Source organism: Tamandua tetradactyla, chromosome 14 (assembly GCF_023851605.1).
Source record: "Tamandua tetradactyla isolate mTamTet1 chromosome 14, mTamTet1.pri, whole genome shotgun sequence".
In the NCBI taxonomy this organism is placed as follows: domain Eukaryota; kingdom Metazoa; phylum Chordata; class Mammalia; order Pilosa; family Myrmecophagidae; genus Tamandua; species Tamandua tetradactyla.
Window position 1 is genome coordinate 61,018,326 of NC_135340.1, and position 9,130 is coordinate 61,027,455.

Consider the following 9,130-nt stretch of genomic DNA (forward strand, 5'->3'; position numbering starts at 1 on the left):
ATATATATATATATATATATATATATATCACCTTAGACCATACTTAATTTCCAAATGAAAACAAATAAGCACACATTTTTTCTTTTACCTGACAATACTCAACTGTCCTGCATATAACTGGAAACTCATTAAATCTCTCCAGAATAGGGTGCAAATCCTTGGGCAACATTCATTCTTAAACTTGATATCTTACAACTTAAATAGTATAACACAAAGAAAACAGCATTACAGTCCTTGTTTCTATAACTGATCACATGGTCGAAGTTCATATTTATCACTACCTTCTTCCACTACCCATTCCATGTTCCCTTTCCCCTCAGCAAGCACTTCAGCTGGCCGTGGTTCTTTGCCTGGTGGGGTGACCCAAACCTTCATTCCTGAAGTCTCAGAGCCATTAGTGGTCCTGCCTGGATTGTGTTGTTGCAGTTTTCCATTGATTTTAATCACAGGGCATGGTAGTACTAATAGACACCCCAGGGAATCTCCTATATTCCAAGAAAACTCTTCTTTACCTCCATTATGTAGTTGCAGTCCTACTTCCTTCTGATAGTCAGGGTCAATTACCCCAGACAATAATGTAATCCCCTTCTTGGTGTGTTGATCCAGAGGCATAAGTAGCCCAAAGTGGCCAGGTGGCAATCTTAACTTCCAGTTCAGTGGTATCACTGTTGTTTCTCCTGGAGAAAGCACACCCCATTTTGGAACTAAAACCTGTAGACCAGCAGAACTCAGGGTAGCAGGGACAGGAAGCAAAAATTTTCCTAGTGGATCACTAGGAGTAATAATGAGTGGCACCACACCTATTTCCACCCCTTGGTTCCTGGACCCATGGATCCTGGCTATGGGAGAAACAGCACCATACAGCGGACGCTGATTCAGAGCATACACAGCTTCCTGGAGAACATTACCCCAGCCTTTCAAGTTTTTGCCACCTAGTTGGCACCGTAATTGAGTTTTCAAAAGGCCATTCCACCGTTCTATCAATTCAGCTGCTTCTGGATGATGGGGAACATGGTAAGACCAGAGAATTCCATGAGCATGTGCCCATTCCCGCACTTCATTTGCTGTGAAGTGTGTTCCTTGGTCCGAAGCAATGCTATGTGGAATACCATGACGATGGATAAGGCATTCTGTAAGCCCACGGATAGTAGTTTTGGCAGAAGCATTGCGTTCAGGGAAAGCAAACCCATATCCAGAGTATGTGTCTATTCCAGTTAGAACAAATCGCTGCCCCTTCCATGAAGGGAGTGGTCCAATGTAATCAACCTGCCACCATGTAGCTGGCTGGTCACCTCGGGGAATGGTGCCATATCAGGGGCTGAGTGTGGGTCTCTGCTGCTGGCAGATTGGGCACTCAGCAGTGGCTGTAGCCAGGTCAGCCTTGGTGAGTGGAAGTCCATGTTGCTGAGCCCATGCATAACCTCCATCCCTACCACCATGACCACTTTGTTCATGAGCCCATTGGGCAATAACAGGAGTTGCTGGGGAAAGAGGCTGACTGGTATCCATAGAACGGGTCATCTTATCCACTTGATTATTAAAATCTTCCTCTGCTGAAGTCACCCTCTGGTGTGCATTCACATGGGACGCAAATATCTTCATGTTTTTAGCCCACTCAGAAAGGTCTATCCACATACTTCTTCCCCAGACCTCTTTGTCACCAATTTTCCAATTATGGTCTTTCTAAGTCCCTGACCATCCAGCCAAACCATTAGTAACAGCCCATGAGTCATTATACAAATGCACCTCTGGCCAGTTTTCCTTCCAAGCAAAATGAACAACCAGGTGCACTGCTCGAAGTTCTGCCCACTGGGAGGATTTCCCCTCACCACTGTCCTTCAAGGACACCCCAGAAAGGGGTTGTAATGCTGCAGCTGTCCACTTTCGGGTGGTACCTGCATATCGTGCTGAACCATCTGTAAACCAGGCCCGAGTTTTCTCTTCCTCAGTCAATTCACTGTAAGGAACTCCCCAAGAGGCCATAGCTCTGGTCTGGGAAAGAGAAGGTAATGTGGCAGCAGGAGTGGAAACCATGGGCATTTGGGCCACTTCTTCATGTAACTTACTTGTGCCTTCAGGACCTGCTCTGGCTCTATCTCATATATACCATTTCCACTTTACAATAGAGTGCTGCTGTGCACGCCCAACCTTATGGCTTGGTGGGTCAGACAACACCCAACTCATGATAGGCAACTCAGGTCTCATGGTAACTTGGTGGCCCATGGTTAAGCATTCAGTCTCTACTAAGGCCCAGTAGCAGGCCAAAAGCTGTTTCTCAAAAGGAGAGTAGTCATCTGCAGCAGATGGTAAGGCTTTGCTCCAAAATCCTAAGGGTCTGCGTTGTGATTCTCCTATAGGGGCCTGGCAAAGGCTCTAGACAGCATCTCTATTTGCCACTGACACTTCCAGCACCATTGGATCCGCTGGATCATATGGCCCAAGTGGCAGAGCAGCTTGCACAGCAGCCTGGACCTGTCACAGAGCCTCCTCTTGTTCAGGTCCCCACTCAAAATTAGCAGCTTTTCTGGTCACTTGATAAGTGGGCCGGAGTAGCACACCCAAATGAGGAACATGTTGTCGCCAAAATCCAAAAAGACCAACTAGGCGTTGTGCCTCTTTTTTGGTTGTGGGAGGGGCCAGATGCAGCAATTTATCCTTCACCTTAGAAAGGATATCTTGACATGCCCCACACCACTGGACACCTAGAAATTTTACTGAGGTGGAAGGCCCCTCTATTTTTGTTGGATTTATCTCCCATCCTCTGACACGCAAATGCCTTACCAGTAAATCTAGAGTAGTTGCTACTTCTTGCTCACTAGGTTCAATCAACATGATATCATCAATATAATGGACCAGGGTGATGTCTTGTGGGAGGGAGAAACGATCAAGTTCTCTGCGAACAAGATTATGACATAGGGCTGGAGAGTTGATATACCCCTGAGGTAGGACAGTGAAAGTATATTGCTGACCTTGCCAGCTGAAAGCAAACTGTTTCTGGTGGTCCTTACTAATAGCTATTGAGAAAAAAGCATTTGCCAGATCAATAGCTGCATACCGGGTACCAGGGGATGTATTGATTTGCTCAAGCAATGATACTACATCTGGAACAGCAGCTGCAATTGGAGTCACCACCTGGTTGAGTTTACGATAATCCACTGTCATTCTCCAAGATCCATCTGTTTTCTGCACAGGCCAAATAGGAGAGTTGAAAGGGGATGTGGTGGGAATCACCACCCCTGCATCTTTCAAGTCCTTAAGAGTGGCAGTAATCTCTGCAATCCCTCCAGGAATACGATATTGCTTTTGATTTACTATTTTGCTTGATAGGGGCAGTTCTAGTGGCTTCCACTTGGCCTTTCCCACCATAATAGCCCTCACTGCACGAGTTAGAGAACCAACGTGGGGATTCTGCCAGTTGCTCAGTATGTCTATGCCAATTATACATTCCGGAACTGGGGAAATAACTACAGGATGGGTCTGGGGGCCCACTGGACCCACTGTGAGACGGACCTGAGCTAAAACTCCATTGATCACCTGGCCTCCATAAGCCCCCACTCTGACTGGTGGTCCAGAGTGACGTTTTGGATCCCCTGGAATTAATGTCACTTCTGAACCAGTGTCTAATAATCCCCGAAATATCTGATCATTTCCTTTTCCCCAATGCACAGTTACCCTGGTAAAAGGCCGTCGGGCTCCTTGGGGAAGACTTAGAGGAAGGTTAACAGTATAAATTTGTAGCAGTGTAACAGGTTTCTCCCCTATAGGGAACTGGCCTCCCCTTCATTCAAGGAGCTCAGGGTCTGTAAACTGTTTCAAGTCTGGAAATTGGTTAAGGGGCCGTGACTCTGTGTTTTTGTAATTCAGGTTAGACTTCTGTTCCCTTGACCTAGAACTCTTTTGTTTATACAGCTCCAACAAGAATTTAGTAGACTGCCCTTCTATTGTATTTCTAGGCACCCCATGATTTACTAGCCAATGCTACAAATCTCTGCGTGTCATATAATTTTGATGCCTCCTTTGAGTTTGTTGTCTATTATAATATCCGCGTCTACCCTGTCTTTGGTGATTAAGTGCTGCCACCTGGCTTCTGCCAACTCGGGATCCTGTCATTCCCATTGTGTTTAAGGATTCCAGCTCAGTGACAGCAGTTCCTACAGTAATATCTGACCTACAGAGTAGTACAACCACAGAGCTCTTGAGGGATATGGTGCTAGTCTCACAAACTTATTTCTCACTGTTCTGGTAAAAGGTGCATCCTCTGGACATTCCTGGGGTGTAAGAGCAGGCTTTGCATGATAAATCCACTCTAACATCCCAATCTCTCTAAGCCTCTGGATCCCCTCATCTACATTATACCAGGGCAGTTCTGGCATTTCAACCTCAGGTAATGTTGGCCACCTTTTGATCCATGTTTCAACCAACCACCCAAACAAGCTGTTAACACCTTTTCTAACTGCTCTAGCTATAACATTGAATGCAGAATCTCTGCTTAGTGGGCCCCTATCAATAAATTCAGCCTGATCCAGCCTTATATTCCTCCCACCATTATCCCACACTCTTAAAATCCATTGCCACACATATTCCCCTGATTTCTGTCTATATAAATTGGAAAACTCACACAGTTCTTTTGGAGTATAACGTACCTCCTCATGTGTGATACTTTGTACCTCACCTTTAGGGGCCTGTTGGGACTTTAGTCTAGTTATAGGTCTAGAAGAAATGAAGGGTGGTGGGGGTGGGTCATGAAAAGAATTAGAAATATCTTCCAAGCCATTTGCTTCAGGGCTTTCATTTGCAGTTTCATCTGGTGAAACAGGATTAATAACTCTAGGGCTAATCCCTTCAGGAGGAGGTTGGGTGGCCAATTCCTCAAGGCAGGCTGGAGGTGGGGCGGCTATGTCCTCAGGGCAGACTATTACAGGGTTATCTAAAGAAGGCTCAGCATGGTCTAGGGTTTCAACCTCACCCCCAACATCATTATCAATCCATATGTCACCATCCCATTTTTCAGGGTCCCACTCCTTTCCAATCAATGCCCTCACTTTAACGGCAGACACCATGCAAGACTGAGATTTCAGTTTACGTTGTAAAGTTGCTACTCTAACAATAAGATTCTGAGTCTGATTTTCAGAGATCTCAAGTCTACGGCTACAGGAAATAAAATTTTCCTTCAGGATACTCATAGAAACCTCTACATCTTTCAGACGGCACTTAAGCTTTTTGTTTGAAGCCTTAAGCCCATCTCTTTCACCCTTTAATGTAGACAGTGTATCTAACAACAACCAACCAACATCTCTATAACTCTTATTTCTACAAAACTCTGTAAAGGTGTCAAAAACATTATCCCCCAGAGTCTGGCTTCGTACAAGTGAAGCATTAGGAGGATCGAATGATGATATTTTGACTATCTCCTTTGCCAACTCAGTCCATGGATTGGGAGTGTCATTCTGATTATGGGACTCAGAGTCCTTAGTGTCTCTGAGTGCAGTCAGAGTAGAAAACCATTCATAAAACCCATTTTTAAGATTCTGTTCCTTAAGAACCACTCCTGGTACCAAGATGTATTAGTTAGGGTTCTCCAGAGAAACAGAATCAACAGGGAACACTTGCAAATACAAAATTTATGAACGTGTCTCACGTGACCATAGGAACGCAGAATCCAAATTCCACAGGGCAGGCTGCGAAGCCGATGACTCCAATGGATGGCCTGGATGAACTCCACAGGAGAGGCTCACCAGCAAAAGCAGGAATGGAACCTGTCTCCTCTGAGTCCTCCTTAAAAGGCTTCCCATGGTGCTTGCTTCGGCGGCACATATACTAAAATTGGAACGATACACAGAAGATTAGCATGGCCCCTGCGCAAGGATGACACGCAAATTCGTGAAGCGTTCCATATTTTTAAACACTTTTGTGCATCAAAGAACTTCATCAAGAAAGTAGAAAGACAGCCTACACAATGGGAGACAATATTTGGAAACGACATATCAGATAAAGGTCTAGTATCCAGAATTTATAAAGAGATTGTTCAACTCAACAACAAAAAGACAGCCAACCCAGTTACAAAATGGGAAAAAGACTTGAACAGACACCTATCAGAAGAAGAAATACAGATGGTCAAGAGGCACATGAAGAGATGCTCAATGTCCCTGGCCATTAGAGAAATGCAAATCAAAACCACAATGAGATATCATCTCACACCCACCAGAATGGCCATTATCAACAAAACAGAAAATGACAAGTGCTGGAGGGATGTGGAGAAAGAGGCACACTTATCCACTGTTGGTGGGAATGTCAAAGGGTGCAACCACTGTGGAAGGCAGTTTGGCAGTTCCTCAAAAAGCTGAATATAGAATTGCCATACGACCCAGCAATACCATTGCTAGGTATCTACTCAAAGGACTTAAGGGCAAAGACACAAACGGACATTTGCACACCAATGTTTATAGCAGCGTTATTTACAATTGCAAAGAGATGGAAACAGCCAAAATGTCCATTAACAGAAGACTGGCTAAACAAACTGTGGTATATACATACGATGGAATATTATGCAGCTTTAAGACAAGATAAACTTATGAACCATGTAATAACATGGATGGACCTAGAGAATATTATGCTGAGTGAATCCAGCCAAAAACTAAAGGACAAATACTGTATGGTCCCACTGATGTGAACGGACATTCGAGAATAAACTTGAAATATGTCATTGGTAACAGAGTTCAGCAGGAGTTAGAAACAGGGTAAGACAATGGGTAATTGAAGCTGAAGGGATACAGACTGTGCAACAGGACTAGATACAAAAACTCAAAAATGGACAGCACAATAATACCTAATTGTAAAGTAATCATGTTAAAACACTGAATGACGCTGCATCTGAGCTATAGGTTTTTTTTTTGTTTTTGTTTGCTTGTTTGTTTGTTTGTTTGTTGTTGTTGTTTTTTACTATTATTACTACTTTTATTTCTTTTCTTTATATTAACATTTTATATCTTTTTCTGTTGTGTTGCTAGTTCCTCTAAACCGATGCAAATGTACTAAGAAACGATGATCATGCATCTATGTGATGATGTTAAGAATTACTGAGTGCACATGTAGAACGGTATGATTTCTAAATGTTGTGTTAATTTCTTTTTTTTTTCTTCCCATTAATAAAAAAATAAAAAATAAATAAAAAAAAAAGGCTTCCCATGATTGCATTTAGCATCACTAATTGCAGAAGACACTCCCCTTTGGCTGATTACAAATGGAATCAGCTGTGGATGTAGCTGACGTGATAATGACCTAATCCTATGAAATGTCCTCATTGCAACAGACAGGCCAGCGCTTGCCCAATCAGATGAACAGGTACCACAACTTGGCCAAGTTGACACCTGTCCCCAACCATGACAGGTGTCATCACCCACTCATGGATGTGCTCATGGAATTACCCTGAGGACCTCATTACCATTAACAATTTATTGGCACACAAGACCATGCTCACCCTCTCTTAGACCAAGCCTGAACAGCAGAAGTAAGAAGACATCTAATACACACACACCCTTCTTCTGAATGCAAGCTTCCTTTCCATATCAAACCTACCCTTAAGGCAAGTTTGCTTTTTTTTGCTATTGAGGTGTGTGGCAGAGAAGATGGTTGAAGAAGTCATGAATCATGAAAAATTAAAGATGTAATTGAAATAAGACTTCACTTTTTAATAATTTCTTGAGAGTGAGGAAACCCTAAAGCAGTGGTTCTCAAAGTGTAGCCCCTCTGTAGCCTCCAGCATCAGTATCATGTGGGAACTTGTAGAAATGAAAATTCTCCGGCCCCACCTTAGTCCTGCTGAATGAGAACCTCTGGGGGTGAGGCCAAGCAGCCTGATTTTAACAAGCCTTGCAGGTGATTCTGATACACACTGGACTCTGAGTGCCACACCATAGTGGGATTAGCTATGATTTCATCCAGTTTTGCAGGAAAAAAAATCAACAGAATGATGCACAATGGTAGAAAGAGAGTTTCTTTTTCATGAGAACTTCAGAGTTCATCAAGTTCAATAAACCAGTTATTTAAAGTTACAGGAGACTGTTCTCATGTGTAGATTTGCAGAATTTTAAAATTAATTTTCTAATCTTAGTTCTAATAGCCTTAGATGTTTTCTTCTGTTATCAGTTCTGTTTTGCTTGCTCTGTATTTTCTTTAGTATCTGCTATTTTAACGTTTTTCTGCATCTTTTGACATTTTTATCACTCTAATAAATTTTTGTTTGTGTTGCATGTCTGTCTTCTATTTTTCTAATCCCATTTCTCAACATCAATTCAACTATTGCATTATTTCGGTCATCATCTGAGTAAAGTTATGGTAATCAGCTTCTCTGTTTCTTAAATGTTGACTCCTCCTCTGGTTTGGGAGTGGAAACTGTTTTAATTTTAGAAATACATCTTTGCACATTTCTTGGGCAACATTTATATTAGAAGTGAAGATTTTTGCATGAAATTTTTCCCCTTCATTCATACAGTACAGATTTTTATGGCCAGGCATTACTCCCTGTTTGCCCACTGTTTTGTTTCCTAGGCTGATTAAGCAAATACCCATGAAATGGGTTGGCTGAAACAATGGGAATGTATTTGTTTATGGTTTTGAGACTAAAAGAAAATCCAAGTCAAGGCATCACCAAGATAATGCTTTCTCCCCAAAGACTGTGGCATTCTGGGGCTGGCTACCAGGGATCCTTGGTCGTTAGCTTGTCACATGGCAATTCACATGGCAACCTCTCCTAGCTTCTCCATTCTTTTATGCATTTCTTCTCAGCTTCTTGTTTCCTGTGGTTTCTGTCTAATTTCACTCTGATTATAAAGGACTCCAGTAATAAAACTAAGATCCATCCTGATTGAGGTGGGCCACAACTTCTTAACTGAAGTAACCTCATCAAAATTTCTTATTTTCAGTGGTTCACACCCACCGGAATGGATTAAATTTAAGAACATATTTTTCTGGGGCACATACATCTTCAAGCCAGTACATCCATATTTCCGTGGTATTATTTTGGTAATCTTCAGAGGCTGGACTTCTATAGACGTGGCTTTGAAGTCCTGCTTCACAGCTCAACTAATGAATGAGGGCAATTTTGGAACTTTACGTTGAGTGCTAACCTGTT

At 42.7% G+C, this 9,130-nt stretch overlaps 1 non-coding gene across 1 annotated transcript; it reads left to right on the forward strand.

The window, feature by feature from the left end:
- Positions 1-5,793: 5,793 nt before the first annotated feature.
- LOC143656699 (U6 spliceosomal RNA) lies at positions 5,794-5,900 on the forward strand. Its single transcript, XR_013162602.1, has one exon. It is a non-coding gene; the product is annotated as a U6 spliceosomal RNA (small nuclear RNA).
- The last annotated feature ends 3,230 nt before the right edge of the window (positions 5,901-9,130 follow it).